Source organism: Bos grunniens, chromosome 5 (genome assembly GCF_055505025.1).
Source record: "Bos grunniens cultivar Pamir isolate PY7600 chromosome 5, Bosgru_T2T1.0, whole genome shotgun sequence".
In the NCBI taxonomy this organism is placed as follows: domain Eukaryota; kingdom Metazoa; phylum Chordata; class Mammalia; order Artiodactyla; family Bovidae; genus Bos; species Bos grunniens.
Window position 1 is genome coordinate 105388374 of NC_141169.1, and position 16273 is coordinate 105404646.

General features: G+C 43.6%; 1 protein-coding gene across 1 annotated transcript in view; it reads right to left on the bottom strand.

Moving 5' to 3' along the window:
• Positions 1–12918, bottom strand: part of PLEKHG6 (pleckstrin homology and RhoGEF domain containing G6) — a 35164-nt gene extending 22246 nt beyond the window's left edge. The window contains exon 1 of the mRNA XM_086402297.1: positions 12789–12918. The gene's annotated coding sequence lies outside the window, so the exon portion shown is untranslated. The remainder of the gene's footprint in view (positions 1–12788) is intronic.
• Between the last annotated feature and the right edge of the window lie 3355 nt (positions 12919–16273).

Genomic DNA, 16273 nt, shown 5'->3' on the forward strand with positions numbered 1-16273 from the left:
GTGACTCAGAAGCACACAGAATGAAGAGTTTTAAGGTTCTGGGTCAGTCTTTGCAAAAGTTTTCAAAGTGAGAGTAGCTCACGACCCCCAACCTCGGTCAGCTTCTATGAGCACTATGGCCCTTGTCACAAGTCCAGGCTTACAGCCAGCTCTTCCTTGTGAAATACACAAAATATATGTGTATTTTGAGGTTCATTTGCCCAGAGAGATTGACTGTCGGCCCATCTCATTATGACGCATCTTGCCCAGCCTGGGAAGGTGGGCAGCTCTTTCACTCCTAAAGCAGATGCTAGCACAACAGTCCTAAATCATTATTTATAATTTGATTTGACAACCCTGAATTTCAGGAAGTTCTTTCTCATCTCTGACCCAAATACCTCCTGCTCAAGCTTAAAGTAATTTCCTCATGTTCAGGGGAATACCTGTCTCTGTATCATGGGCCCCTTTTTGGATAATTGAGCCACAATTTGGGTCACAGTTCGTGGCTTCCTAAGTGTCGCTAGTGTTAAAGAATCCACCTGCTAATGCAGGAGACTTAAAAGACACTGGTTTGATCCCTGGGTTGGGAAGATCTCCTGGAGAAGGAAATGGCAACCCACTCCAGTATTCTTGCCTGGAGAATTCCATGGACAGAAGATCCTGGCAGGCTACAATCCATAGAGTCACAAAGAGTTGGACATAACTGAAGTGACTTAGCAGGCATACTCGGGTCATTGTAGCAGCATCCTGAAGCCTTGGATCCACTCCCCATCCTTCAGAGACTTAGATTCTCAGTTTGGGGTCATGTGGGCAGCCCCTAGGTCTCAAGAACCACCCTGTGTGCCTGGCACTGTGTTCAGTGGAGACCAGTTAGCTCTCTTCCCTGCATAACCCAGTGGAATGGGGCTGCCTGTATTAGCCCACTTGATGGATACAAAAACAACTCTCAAGTAAAGCCCCTTGGCCAAGGACATGAGGCCACTATGTGGAGCAGCACACGGAACATCCAACAAGGCTTCAGGGCGGGCATTGGTCCAAGCACTAGCCTCACAGGAGATCTCTGTGAGCATTCTGGAGAGATGTCTTCTCTGACCTCGCCCTCATTTCATCCCCATTTTATGCTTGTCCCATATGGCACTTGTGGTAAAGAACCCGTCTGCCAATGCAGGAGACTTAAGAGACACGGACTTGATCCTGGGTCAGGAGGACCCCGTGGAGGAGGAAATGGCAACCCACTCCAGTGTTCTTGCCTGGACAATCCCATGGACAGAGACTTGTGGGCTGCAGTCCATGGGGTTGCAGAGAATTGGACACGACCGGGCACACAAGCGTTATGTTCATCTCTACCCTGATTCTGCATTGATCCTTTGCATCTGCCTAGATGACCTTCAGTCATGGCCCCATGCATTCCTTACCATCTTTGTTCAAAGGCAGGCCCTTCACAAGGGCTTCTGGGGCAGGTGAATTTGACTTCTCCAAGTCTCCATCCTTGTACATAAAATGAGGATAATAATACTAATTTTTGGATCATTATGATAATAACAGCTAACTTTTTATTAAAGCAATTACTAGGTGAAGGCATAATTTAGCACTTGACATGTGTCATTTCATTTAATCCTCACCAAAACCCTTCGAGTTAGATATTAACCTCATTATAACAGATGAGGAAACAGACTCAGAGAGGTTACATAACATGCTCATGAGGACAAAGTTAGCAAGAGGAGAAGCCAGGATTTGAACTCAAGTTGTCTGGCCCCCAAGCCTGCACCTCTCACCTCTCGCCTGTAGAAAGCAAATGGGTTACTGTGGGTAAGCCTGTCGTGAGATGGTGAAGGACAGGGAAGCCTGGCATGCTGCAGTCCATGGGGTTGCAAAGAGTCGGGCGTGACTTAGTGACTGAACTGAACTTAACAGAAAGCCTGCTGTGGGGCTAGGAAACCAGAGGAAACTGCCTGCCTAGTTTCCATCTGAAAGGTTGTCTCAGCATTCAAAGAGACAGAAGTCTCCTTCCTGAAGCCTTGAGAAGTGATGCTGGCCTTTGCTCAGGGCTGTCCTGTGGCACAGGGCCCTGCAGCTCACCACCAGCACTGCTTCCTTAAAAAAAAAAAAAAAGCATCTTCACGGGATTTTGCTGTCAGTCTAGGGGTTAAGACTCCACGCTTCCACTGCTGGGGAAATGGGTTCAATCCCTGGCTGGGGAACTAAGATCCCGCATGCTGAGAGGTGCAGCCAAAAATCATCTTCATATATCACCCCATCCCCCAAATATCACTCCTCACATCTGTTCAGCCTCTCCGCTCTGTCTCCTCGAAAGCCCTCTTCCTGATCATCCGTCCCGAAGCTGCATCCTCTTGCTGTTATAAAGCCACTTGCCCTGGTCCTCTGGCAGATTTTTCTGGGAAGCCACTGTGCTCAAAAGCAGGTAGTCAACTCCCATGAGGACGGAAGATGCTTGTCTTGGTATCCGGACTCTGGGCGCGTCCGAGGCTGATGGGAAACCCTAACGGGCTGAGGGGCCAACCAAGAGGGGATTTAGAGAACTACCTTCCTCATGGGCCTCTGTCCCATCCCCCTTTTCCTTCCCCTCCTCCAGTCCCTGGGGGAGGGATCAATGGGGAGTCATTCGGCCTTACTGACTCATCCAGTTCTGCATATTCTGCACAACTCAGATTGATTCCTGCCCAACCATCAGACCCCTCTAGTCCCTGCGCCCTCTCCCAGCTTTGGGTCCTGTTGCTTTCGCCACCCCTGCCTCTCGCCCTGCATTCACTGTTACCAAACTTTCCACGGTGGGTGTGCATCTCCTTAACTAGGCTGTGTACTCCTTCAGAGAGGCAGCAACAGCACAGCTGTCTAGCTCAGGTGTGGAGTCAGGCAGTCTTGGTTTGAATCCTAATTCTGACACTTTGGCTATGTGGCCTGGGCAAGTTATTTAATCTCTGTGTCTCTGAATCTTGACAACGGAAGCATCTATCTCATATGATTGTATGAGAACCAACCGAAAGTGTTGAAAAAGCGAAAGTGTAAGTCGCTCAGTCATGTCTGACTCTTTGCAACCCCATGCACTGTAGCCCACCAGGCTCCTCTGTCCATGGGGATTCTCCAGGCAAGAATACTGGAGTGGGTTGCCATACCCTCCCCCAGAGGGTCTTCCCAACCCAGGGATCAAACCCAGACCTCCTGCATTGCAGGCAGATTCTTTACCATCTGAGTCACCAGGGACCAAGTGAGTTAATATTAAAAAGCACTTAGAATGTGACCTGACGTTGTATGCTCAATACAAATTTATAATATAAATAAAATGCAGCAATGGACAAATAATTAATTACTGTTGGAATAATTAGGCTTCAGAGCAAATTAACAACGAGAAGATACCTACAATACTAGTAAGTGGCAGGCTTGCAAAATATGTATTTAATGATTGTTGTTAAATGCATTCTTTATAGGAGAATATTTACATCACAGTGCTGTTAAAAGTTAATCTAACAAGGACACAGTAGGAATAAACAAATGAGCTGAGAAATGACTGATGATTGACCGGCAGAAGATGGTCCAGCAAGGAGGAGACATGTATCCAAGTTAAAAAAAAGAAAAAGAATGATTTTCCATTATCCAATAATTTAGGGGCCAAAGTTAGTGAAAAAATTTTCTATAAGTCATTAAATGTTTGTAAAAATATAAAACACTGAAATGCCTCTGATACATGTCCCTTTAATTTAAAGACCTCAAGTAATAGCTCAGTTGGTAAAGAATCCACGTGCAATGCAGGAGACCTCGGTTCGATTCCTGGCTCGGGAAGAGCCGCTGGAGAAGGGAAAGGCTATCCACGCCAGTATTCTGGCCTGGAGAATTCCATGGACTCTATAGTCCATGGGGTCACAAAGAGTCGGACACGACTGAGTGATTTTCAGTTTTACTTTCTTTTGGATTCAGCTGTTGAAAGTAAATGTGAAACTTCTCACTTCCTCCTCCTGGAAGTCGTGTAAATATGCAGAGGAGAACAGACCCAGGCAACACGGCTGAGGGTACCTGCCAAGCTCTTGAAGGCTGAGAACAGCCAGGGCGCAGGTGCGCCTCAGAGCAGAAAGCCTCCATTGCCCAGATGCTCTTTAAGAATCATGAATAGTTTTAAGATAGACGGATAAGGCATGGTGTTGCGCCACCAGTTCATCACCCGCATCATGTAAAGTACCATCAGCCTTGGAATTTCACCTGTTTTGTGCTCAGGGATTCACCCTCAGGAATCAGGCATTCTTGGACAATGGGGGGCAAACGGAAATGAATAGCATCATGGGGACTTCCCAGTGGTCCAGTGGTTAAGATCCTGTGCTTCCTTGGCAGGGGATTTGGGTTTGATCGGTCCAGGGAGTTCTGCCTGCCTCAAGGTGTGGCCCCTCTGTGATATATCCAAGTCTAGAACACCCCAACGGGGCCCAAGTATGTTTTTATTTATTATTTATCACTGCTTTATGGACTCATTTTCTATTAAATCCTCAAAAAAGTTTTTATTGCAGTATGTGCTGTACTTAGTCACTCAGTCATGTCTTTCTCTTTATGACCCCATGGACTGTAGCCCACCAGGCTCCTCAGTCCATGGGATTCTCCAAGCAAGAATACTAGAGTGGGTTGCCATGCCCTCTTCCAGGGGATCTTCCTGACCCAGGGATCGAACCTGCATCTCTTATGTCTCCTGCATTGGCAGGTGGATTCTTTACCACTAATGGCACCCAGGAAGCCCCAGTTGCTGGTGTAGAGCAAATTAAATCAGTTATACATATATCCCCTCTTTTTTAGATTTTTTTCCCCATATAGATCATTAACGGAGTATTGAGTAGGCTTCCCTGTGCTATACGGCAGGTTCTTATTATCTATTTTATATACGGTAGTGTGTGCATATCAATTCCAGTCTCTCCACCCCACTGCCCCTTACTGCCTGGTAACCATAGGCTTGTTTTCTGCATCTGTGACTCTATTTCTGTTTGGTAAATAAGTTCATTTGCACCTTTTTAGATTCCACATGTGAGCACTATCATGCTATGTTTATCCTTCTCTAAGATAAATATTTATCATGCTATATTTATCTAAGTGAAGTGACTTACTTCATTCTGTGTGACAATCTCTAGGTCCATCCACAACTTATCTTCTTCTTAATGTCACATTGGAGAAGGGCATGGGGACCCACTCCAGTATTCTTGCCTGGAGAATTCCACGGACAGAGGAGCCTGGTGAGCCACAAATCCATGGGGTCGCAAAGAGTCAGACATGACTGAGAGACTAACACTTGTGCCCAAAACAAAAAGATATTTGTGACAGAGAAGACATGAAGCTGGGTCACAGGCTTGTGGTGATTCGATTAAAAGAGGACTCATCAGAACTGATATTTTGGTGTCATTTTGTTTCGGACAAAACTTTTGCATTCCAAGCATTAATATAATCAGTTCAGTTCAGTCGCTCAGTCGTGTCCGACTCTTTGCGACCCCATGAATCCCAGTACGCCAGGCCTCCCTGTCCATCACCAACTATCGGAGTTCACTCAAGCTCATGTCCATCGAGTCAGTGATGCCATCCAGCCATTGCATCCTCTGTCGTCCCCTTCTCCTCTTGCCCCCAATCCCTCGCAGCATCAGGGTCTTTTCCAATGAGTCGACTCTTCTCAATTGGAGTTTCAGCTTTAGCATCAGTCCTTCCGGTGAACACCCAGGACTGATCTCCTTTAGGATGGACTGGTTGGATCTCCTTGCAGTCCAAGGGACTCTCAAGAATCTTCTCCAACACCACAGTTCAAAAGCTTCAATTATTTATTTGGTGCTCAGCTTTATTCATAGTCCAACTCTCACATCCATACATGACCATACTAGATGGACCTTTGTTGGCAAAATAATGTCTCTGCTTTTTAATATGCTACCTAGATTGGTCATAACTTTCCTTCCAAGGAGTAAGCGTCTTTTAATTTCATGGCTGCAATCACCATCTGCAGAGATTTTGGAGCCCCTCAAAATAAAGTCTGACACTGTTTCCACTGTTTCCCCATCTATTTCCCATGAAGTGATGGGATCAGATGCCATGATCTTAGTTTTCTGAATGTCGAGCTTTAAGCCAACTTTTTCACTCTCCACTTTCACTTTCATCAAGAGGCTTGTTAGTTCCTCTTCACTTTCTGCCATAAGGGTGGTGTCATCTGCATATCTGAGGTTATTGATATTTCTCCCGGCAATCTTGATTCCAGCTTGTGTTCATCCAGCCCAGCGTTTCTCATGATGTACTCTGCATATAAGTTAAATAAGCAAGGTGACAATATATAGCCTTGACGTACTCCTTTTCCTATTTGGAACCAGTCTGTTGTTCCATGTCCAGTTCTAACTGTTGCTTCCTGACCTGCATACAGGTCAAGAGGCAGGTCAGGTGGTCTGGCATTCCCATCTCTTTCAGAATTTTCCACAGTTTATTGTGATCCACACAGTTAAAGGCTTTGGCATAGTCAATAAAGCAGAAATCTGGAACTCTCTTGCTTTTTCGATGATCCAGCGGATGTTGGCAATTTGATCTCTGGTTCCTCTGCCTTTTCTAAAACCAGCTTGAACATCTGGAAGTTCACGGTTCATGTATTGTTGAAGCCTGGCTTGGAGAATTTTGAGCATTACTTTCCTAGCGTGTGAGATGAGTGCAATTATGTGGCAGTTTGAGCATTCTTTGGCATTGCCTTTCTTAGGGATTGGAATGAAAACTGCCCTTTTCCAGTCCTGTGGCCACTGCTGAGTTTTCCAAATTTGCTGACATATTGCGTGCAGCACTTTCACAGCATCTTTTAGGATTTGAAGGACCTCAACTGGAATTCCATCACCTCCACTAGCTTTGTTCGTAGTGATGCTTCCTAAGGCCCACTTGACTTCACACTCCAGGATGTCTGGCTCTAGGTGAGTGATCACACCATCATGATTATCTGGGTCATGAGCATTGTAGGCAAATGCTTTAACCTCTGAGCCACCTGGAAAGCTATTAATACTTAATAATAATTAGTAACAAAAATCCAGGAGGGGTGAGAGTCTGAGGCACACCTGAAGTGTCTCACGTGGTGTGTATTATTTTTTACCTGCTCCCTCCTCTCCCTATTAGACAAAATTATTTTCAGCAATAATCATGAAAGAAATGATGACATTTCATATTTGTCCTGACTCAATGAGAAACATTGAACCTGTGATTTGCCCTCTTTTTCTCTGTTTAAAATCAGAAAACACCTATTCATCTTTTAGATCTCAGGACCCTTAAATGTTGGGGCCTTCTCTGACCCCTGGAAGTGTCCTCCCTAAGTGTCAAAAACTCCATAATATGTTAGTAGGAAGATGAGGGAAGAACATTTCATAGAGTAAGGACTTCAGGTAGGAAAGTCAAGTGCCCAGACTTTCCAGCCTAGGGAATTCCAGCATAGGGAACAGAAATAAACTCAGGATGGGGGGCTCAGGGTCAAGTGGATGCTGGCGGTTGTGAGCAGGAACTCCAGAATGGACCATGGTTTATCTGTGTTTGCTGGCCTTGCCAAATGTCACGGTCTGCTGTTCCAGGAGGTTCTCAGAGACCAATCCAGAAATCCAGGGCCCTGCCCTCCCAGGGTTGCCTGGGCAACCTCTGTTGGTAAAGAGTCCTGTTTACTACCTTCTGACTCATGCTTACCTGTGGTTTCTATGACTGCCACCAACAATGAAGCATAAATCCATTCCTGGAGGGTGGGGTCCGCAGGGTGGGGCTGCCCTCTTCCTTTTTCTGGCTCAGAACCTGGCAGAATTTCCCAGACTATATAGCAGAGATGATGGGGGTTGGGGGAGAGTCTTTGTCTATGGAATTTCAGGTGTGGGTGTCCTTGGGAGGGGATTCAGAGAGGCGGGGGGCAGGAGCCGAGCAGGATAGAGGCACAGGTCTCTGCACTGGGGCCTGGGGTTCATGCAGAAAGAACAGTGTGGCCCCAAGCTTATCAGAAGCCCTCTATGTCTAAATCATTATGGAGAGAGAGTCTTCAGGTATAGAAGAGTTAGAGCAATGAGACTTCCCTGACGGTTCAGTGGTTAAGCCTACCACCAATGCAGGGGGCTTGGGTTCAATCCCTGGGCAGGGAACTAAGATCCCACATGCTGCAGTGTGGTCAAAAAAAAAAAAAAAGCGTTAGAGCAAGATTCAGGAGACCTGGGTACTTTCTTCACCAGAGACAAACAGGCTCTGGTCCTCAGGATGGTGGTGGGGATGATAGACTGGGTTTATAAACACAAAGCTGGGGGCGGGGTGTGGGAACAGGCTGATGACAGCTGGTAAGGACACACGCAAAGGAGCCAAAAGAAAGGCAGCCAAAGGGACAGAGGGTCTTTTTACAAGACCACGTCATACTGACTCACTTTGCTATACACCTGAAACGAACACAACATTGTCAATCAACTACACTCCAGTAAAAATTAAAAAACAAAACAAAAAAACCCACCATCTCATTGCACACATTTGCACAGTCCTAGAGGTTACAAAGCACCTGCGTGTCCATTTTCTCATTTGCTTTCCATAGAGCCATGTGAGGAAGCCAGAGCAGGAAATACAGTCTATCCCAGAACGGGGAGACTAAGGCTTATCGAAGTTGACTAACTTAGTCAAGGTCAAAACCAAGACTAAGATGTAGACGTCCTGGCTCCCAGTCCAGTGCCCTTGAAAACCAGTGCTTTTCCAGCTTCAGCATCTATAGACCACTTTAGTGGGTGTCAATGATCGCAAACTCTAAAATAGAATAAAAGAACACTTAAAAAGGTAACAAATCAATGAGAAAGATATATACGAAGCCTTCACCAAAGAATTTATATTGAGGTCGACGTCAGACAGTTTGAGTCATGTCTCATGTTTGAGTCATATCCAGCCAGTTTTTTTTGTTGTTCTGTTTCCACTCAATTAGGACAAGTTAAGGAATGAGCTTGAGTGCTTCGTGAGACAGGCCTGATAACAGATGAAACTTACATTCAGAACCGTGCAGAGCATTCTCAGGGAAGACGGTTTGCTGAACAATTAGGACCGAAGTCTACAAGTTGAAAGACTATTTTAACTGGATGGTGGTTTAGTCACTTAGTTGTGTTCAACTCTTATGACCTCGTAGACTGCAGCCCACCAGTCTCTTCTGTCCACGGGGATTTTCCAGGCAAGAATACTGGAATGGGTTGCCATTTCCTTTTCCAGGGGATCTTTCCTATCCAGGAATTGAACCCAGGTCTCCTGCATTGCAGGTAGATTCTTTACCTTCTGAGCCATCAGGGAAGGTGGGGGCAATTGGGGATTCCTTATCCAATCCTTGACTTGGCTCAGCTTTGGAAAGTACTTCTTATTCTGAAGGGCTTCCCTGATAGCTCAGTTGGTAAAGAATCCATCTGCAATGCAGGAGACCCTGGTTTGATTCCTGGTTTGGCAAGATCCCCTGGAGAAGAGAAAGGCTACCCACTTCAGTATTCTGGCCTGGAGAATTGCACGGACTGTACAGGCCATGGGATCGCAAAGAGTCGGGCACAACTGAGCAACTTTCATTTCACTTTCTCATTCCGATGTAGAATTACAAGTGTGTGTGTGTGTTTGTTTACCATTTTACCAAAGTAGTTTTAAAATTCTCCTAATTATATGTTTTTAATTTCTTTTTCAAAGAAATCAAATATTGGGACATAGTAAAACTTTGATGAGGCAACTGTGGCAGAGTTTTAGCTTTAAGAAATCCTGATATTTTATGCCAATTTTCAGTTCAGTTCAGTCACTCAGTTGTGTCCGACTCTTTGCAACCCCATGAATCACAGCACACCAGGTCTCCCTGTCACCAACTCCCGGAGTTCGCTCAAACTCATGTCCATTGAATCGGTGATGCCATCCAGCCATCTCATCCTGTGTCGTCCTCTTCTCCTCCTGCCCCCAATCCCTCCCAGCATCAGGGTCTTTTACACTGAGTCAACTCTTCTCATGAGGTGGCCAAAGTATTGGAGTTTCAGCTTTAGCATCAGTCCTTCCAATGAACATTCAGGACTGATTTACTTTAGGATGGACTGGTTGGATCTCCTTGCAGTCCAAGAGACTCTCAAGAGTCTTCTCCAACACCACAGTTCAAAAGCATCAATTCTTCAGCACTCAGCTTTCTTTATATGCAATTGGAGAAATTCTTTTTATTGGTATTCTTATTTATTGTCATCCCACATTTCATGTTTTTTTTTTTGGTTGTGAGGCATGTGGGATCTTAGCTCTGTGACCAGGGATCAAACCCATGCCCCCTTACATTGTAAAGCAAAGTCTTAATCACTGGACTGCGAGGGAAGTCCCCACATTTCAAAAATTCATATAGTGAAAAGGAAGAAGTAAAACTGTTTTTATTTTCAGATGATATGGTCTTATTTATTTAAAAAAAAAATCCCCTGAAGAACTGATGAAGAAAGAAACCCAAACAAAAAACAAAAACCCAATCCTGATTAGAGATAATAAGTAAGTTCAGCAAACCTGAGGGACGTAAGATCAATATAAACATCAGTTTCATTTCTATTTGCCAGCAATGAGCAATCTGAAATGAAGAAAGCAATTCCACTTATAATAGCATCAAAAAGAATAAAATACTTAGGAATAATTTAACCAAAAAAGTGCAAGTCTTGTACACTCTGAAACATTGAAAGAAATTAAGGACATTTAGACAAATCTAAGAACATCCTTATTGATTGTTTAGAATACTTAATATTGTTAAGATGGCAATGCTCACCAAATCCATCTACAGATTCAATGAAATCTCTGTTAATACTGCTTTTCGTTTTTTTTTTTTTTTTCAGAAATGGACAGGCTAATCCTAAATTGCATACAAAATTGCAAGGAACCAGGAATAACCAGTACAGTCTTGAAAACAGAAGGAAGGACAAGGTTGAAGGACTCACACTTGCCAATTTTAAAACTTGTGACAAAGCTACAGTAATTAAGACAGTGTGAAATTAGCATAAGGACAGACATAGATGCTGCTGCTGCTGCTGCTGCTGCTAAGTCGCCTCAGTCGTGTCCGACTCTGTGCGACCCCATAGACGGCAGCCCACCAGGCTCCCCCGTCCCTGGGATTCTCCAGGCAAGAACAATGGAGCGGGTTGCCATTTCCTTCTCCAATGCATGAAAGTGAGAAGTGAAAGTGAAGTCGCTCAGTCGTGTCTGACTCTTAGCAACCCCGTGGACTGTAGCCTACGAGGCTCCTCCGTCCATGGGATTTTCCAGACATAGATGAATGGGATAGAATTGAGAGTCCGGAGACAAACTCATACATTTATGATCAATAAAGGTGCCAAGACGATTAAATGGGGGAAAGATTAGCTTTTTCAACAAAAGATGCTGGTAAAAGTAGATATCCACATACAAAGAATGAATTTGAACCCTTCCTTCATACCAGAAACAAAACTTAACTCCAGGGACTTCCCTGGCGGTCCAGTGATTAAGACTTCCTCTTCCAATGCAGGGGTGCAGGTTCCGTCCCTTGTTTGGGAGCTAAGAACCCACATATCTTGAGGCCAAAAAACCAAAACAGAAAACAGAAAGTGTTGTATATAATAAATTCAATAAAGACTTTAAAATGGTCTACATTAAAAAAAAATCTTTAAAAAAAGAACTGAACTCAAAAGAGATCAAAGACCTAAGTGTAAGAGCTAAAACTATAAAACTTTAGAAGAAAACATATGGAAGTTTGTGTGGCCTTTGATTAGGCAATGGATTCTTAGAAATGAGAACAAAAACACAAGCAATCAAGGAGGAAAAAATACAAATCAATTGGACCTCATCAAAAATAAAACTTTTGCGGTCAAAGAACACTAACAAGAACATGTAAATACAGCTCACAGGATGGGAGAAAATATTTGCAAATCATATATAAGATAGGGAGCTAGTGTCCAGACTATGAAAAGAACTCTTAACAACTCAATATTAAAAAAGATCACCTAGTTAAAAAATTGGGCATAGGGTTTGAATAGATATTTCTGCAAAGAAGGTAAACAAATGGCCAAAAATCACATGGAAAGATGTTTTTAACATTATTAGTTACTGGGGAAATGTAAATCAAAACGATAATGAGATGCTACTTCACATCCACTAGGATAGTTAGAATAATTATAATTATAATTCATAATATATAATTATAATATAACAGCATCGACAAGTGTTGGTGAGAATGTAGAGAAAGTAGAATCCTCATACATCGCTCCTGGGACTGTAAAATATTTCAGCTGCTGTGGGAAGCAGTTTGGCAGTTCCTCAAGAGGTAAAATACAGAATTACCATCTGACTCAGCAATTTCATTCACGTATACCTGAGAAAATTGAAAACATTCATTCACACACATGCTCGTGCATGAATGTTCATAGCAGCGTTACTCAAAATAGCCCCAAACCAGAAACAAGCCAATGTCCATCTACCGATGAATAAATAAACAAATGGGATCTATCTGTACAGCAGAATATTATTCAGCTGTAAAGAGGAGTCAAGTACTATTATATGCCACAGCACGCATGAACTTTGAGAATATGGTGCTAAGTGAAGGAAATCAGACAGAAAAGACCACATAGTGTAAGAAGCCATTTATATGGAAATATCCAGAACAGGCAAAGCCATAGAAGACAGAAAGTAGATTAGCAGTTGCCAGTGATTGGGGGAAGAAGAGAATTTAGACTAACAGCTAATAGGTATGGGGTTTCTTTTTAGGGTGATAGGAATGTTCTGGAAATTAGATAGCATTGATGGTTGTACAACAGAGTGAATATACTAAAAATATACACTTTAAAATGGTGAATTTTGGGACTTACCTGGTGGTCCAGTGGTTAGGACTCCGCACTTCTATTGTAGGGGCATGAGTTTGATCCCTGGTCAGGGAACTAAGACCCTGTATGCCATGCGATGTGGCCAAAAAAAACCCCACTAAATTAAAAAAAAAAAAAAAGTGAGTTTTATGCTATGTGAATTGAATCTCAGTAAAAATGCTAAAACAAAACAGAATTGATGTGAACTCCTCTGCCCTCCAGCATCTATGTACTTCCCAGGGCTTGGCAGAAGGAAGCAGGTTCCTGTACTTCTATTTCTATGACCATGTTGAAAAGAATGTATCCTTCGTGACTGCAGCTTGACTCATGATGAAAATGTTTTCTATTTCCTCCAACACTGAATTAGGTTCAGGACACGTACTGAAGACTGCCAGTGGTTCTCTGAATTAAGCAGTGTTCAAACCAGCATTCATGTAATGAGAATAATAACTCACCTTTATTGAGTACTTCCTTAATTTTTTAATTGCTGGATGTTTGATCTTCGTGGCAGCACTCGGGATCTTTAGTTGTGACATGCAAACTTTTAGTTGCAGCGTGTGGGATCTAGTTCCTTAAACAGGGATTGAACCCAGGCCCCCTGCACTGGGAGCCCGAGTCTTAGCCACTGCACCGCCAGGGAAGTCCCCACCGAGTGTTTTCGATATGGCAGACATTGCTTTATGTGTAGTTCCTCACTAATCTTAAGCACCTCTGTAGGAAACAGGCATTGTTATTACTGTTAACAGCATCATTCCCACTTTTCAGAGGGAGAAACTGAAACACAGAGTCGGAAAATCCCCTTTGTTAGAACTCCAAGGTATCTTTTTCATTTACCAAATAACCTCTAATAAAACAAAATATTTTCCTCTGGCAGTAGAAAATTTTAGAGATAAGTGGAACAAAAATTCAGTGACTACTTGGCCATCGTCTATGTTTTCCCCTTTCTAAAAGCTATTGCCTAGTCTGGATATGAAAATTTTCACCAGGAGACTTGAATGTTGACATCTGTACCTAATGGCGATTGCTCATGAACTCGGCATGCCATTGTTCTATGACATCCCGCAGTGGCATTTCATCAAACTGCTTTCTTGCCAAGTATTTATATCACTAACTCCACAACGGGTTTGTCTGTCTTTTCTGTTGTGTCTTTCTGTTCTGTTGCTCTGAAGAGTGAGGGCAACTAGAAGTGATGTGCTCTATTTGGGGGCCTTTTTCTATCTCTATCATGAAATTAAATTTTTATTCTGGGAAACGCTATATTGGGCTTATTCTGGAAAAAAAATCAGTAGGCTTTACCTGTGATCAGTACACAGGTTTTGATGACTTTGAGCCTTGATTTGACATTTTAGAGTTGATAATGCACTGGTGACGGGGTGAATCATCAACAAAACCCAGTTTCTGGGACTTCCTTGGTGATCCAGTGGTTAAGACTCCATGCTTCCATTCCCTTCCACTGGTTTGGTTCCTGGTCAGAGAACCAAGATCCCACATGCCACATAGTATGGCCAAAAAAAAAAAAAAGACTCCCAAACCCTCCAGTTTCCAGATAATGTTTATGGTAGTTCCTATTTGCAGTTTCTTTTTTTCTTATTGTGTGAAATAATTGCTCATATTTTCCTTCATCCCAGCCCCTTTGGACATATTATACCCCACTGAATGCTGTTTGCACTTTATGGATGGTATTGTTCTGAGCTGTCAGATCCCTATTACTACCTTCATCGCCGCTTTTATGAGTCAAGGAAGCACTTTTGAGGCATTGGTGATTTTTTTCTAATTTGGGGCTATAACAGCAGGGCAATAGGGACATATAAGGCACATTCTACAAGGTAAACAAAAATGTGCATACAAAAGAAAAATGATTTGCCAGTGTCAACTACTCCCATTGATGAAATATTTAAGAACATGAAATATTTAAGATCGTAATAACTATTAACATAATGAGACGCAGTGATAGCTGTAATCAATGCCACATTTCAAATTTGTGAAAAGTGGTGAACTAGGGTGCTTACTGGGCTTCCCAGGTGGCGCTGGCTGTAAAGAATCCACCTGCCAATTCAGGAGACCTGAGACACAGGTTCAGACCTGAGACACAGGTTCAGTTGGGGAGATCCCCTGGAGGAGGGCACAGCAACCCACTCCGGTATTCTTGCCTGGAGAATCCCATGGACAGAGGAGCCTGGCGGGCGACAGTCCATGGGTCGCAAAGAGTCGGAGACGACTGAAGTGACTTAGCACACACAGGGGTGCTGATTACCTCTTCCCCTAAAACTACCCCCAGTCTACCTGTGGGCTCAGTGATACAACTTGCCTTGGAAACATTTCAAAGGGACAAGATATTTTAAATTCCTCAGAGATAGGCTGTGGGGAAGCTGATAGAAGAAAGTAGACAAAGGCCATCCGAGGTGCTGAGAGAGGCTGGTAGCTGGGACTCGGAATCTTGCAATTCTCCCCTATGGCCTGGGAATCCTATGCAACAGTTCTGTCACCACCAGAGGGCGCTGTAAAACTAGAGATGGTAGCCTTGAACCTGCTGAGTCGCTTTAGTTATTCCCCAGGCATTATTGATCTTTTTAAACTTTCTTTCTTTCTTTTTTAAGACAAAATCTTCCATGAAATGGTGTAGATGTTCTTTCATTTTGTTCTTTTCTTTCACAGGTCATCCCACAGCCAGCTTAAATCCCCTGAATATCCAAAGATGAGTTATGGCTGTACTGGGTCTTGATTGCTGCAAGGGCAATTCTCTAGTTGCAGCAAGCTGGGGCTACTCTGTAGTTGCAGTGCGCAGGCTTCTCACTGGAGTGGCTTCTCCTGTTGCAGAGCGCTGGCTCTAGAGCACAGGTTCCGTAGTTGTGGTGCACGGCTTAGTTGCTCTGAGGCATGTGGGATCCTCTGGGATCAGGGATCAAACCCATGTCCCTTGCTTTGGCAGGTGGATTCTCTAGCACTGAGCCACCAGGGAAGCCCCTGCCCCAGGCATTCTTGACAGCTAACTTCTAGCTTTGTTTTTCTCCCTTATACTCAGGGCTCTTAACCTGGTGACTCTGGTCAGTCTTCTAGTCATCAGTGACCATCCAATATTTATGTGTAAAATATGTGTGCCTGTGTTTAGCTTCATTATTGTATCTAGAGGGACGTTTTTTTTTTTAAAGTTGTTCTGGGTATTAGTTTCCACTCTTGGGATCTAGTGCCCTGACTAGATGGAACCCAGGCCCCGCTGTATTGGCGCAGAGAGTCTTATTACTCACTGGACCATCAGGGAGGTACCTACAGGTAGGTCTTCTTATAGTTTTTTTTTTTTTTTGGTTTTATAGTTTTAAATCAAACTCTCAAAGGGATTTGTGAGCTTCACATCCCCCCAAAGCAACAGCATCTCCTTGAGAGTGCGGAATGCAATGATGTTAGGTACTGTTGACATCTATCAGTAGTAAGCACTTGTTATATGTAATGTAACAGAGGCTAAGTACATGTTCAGTCGTGTCTGGCTCCGTGTG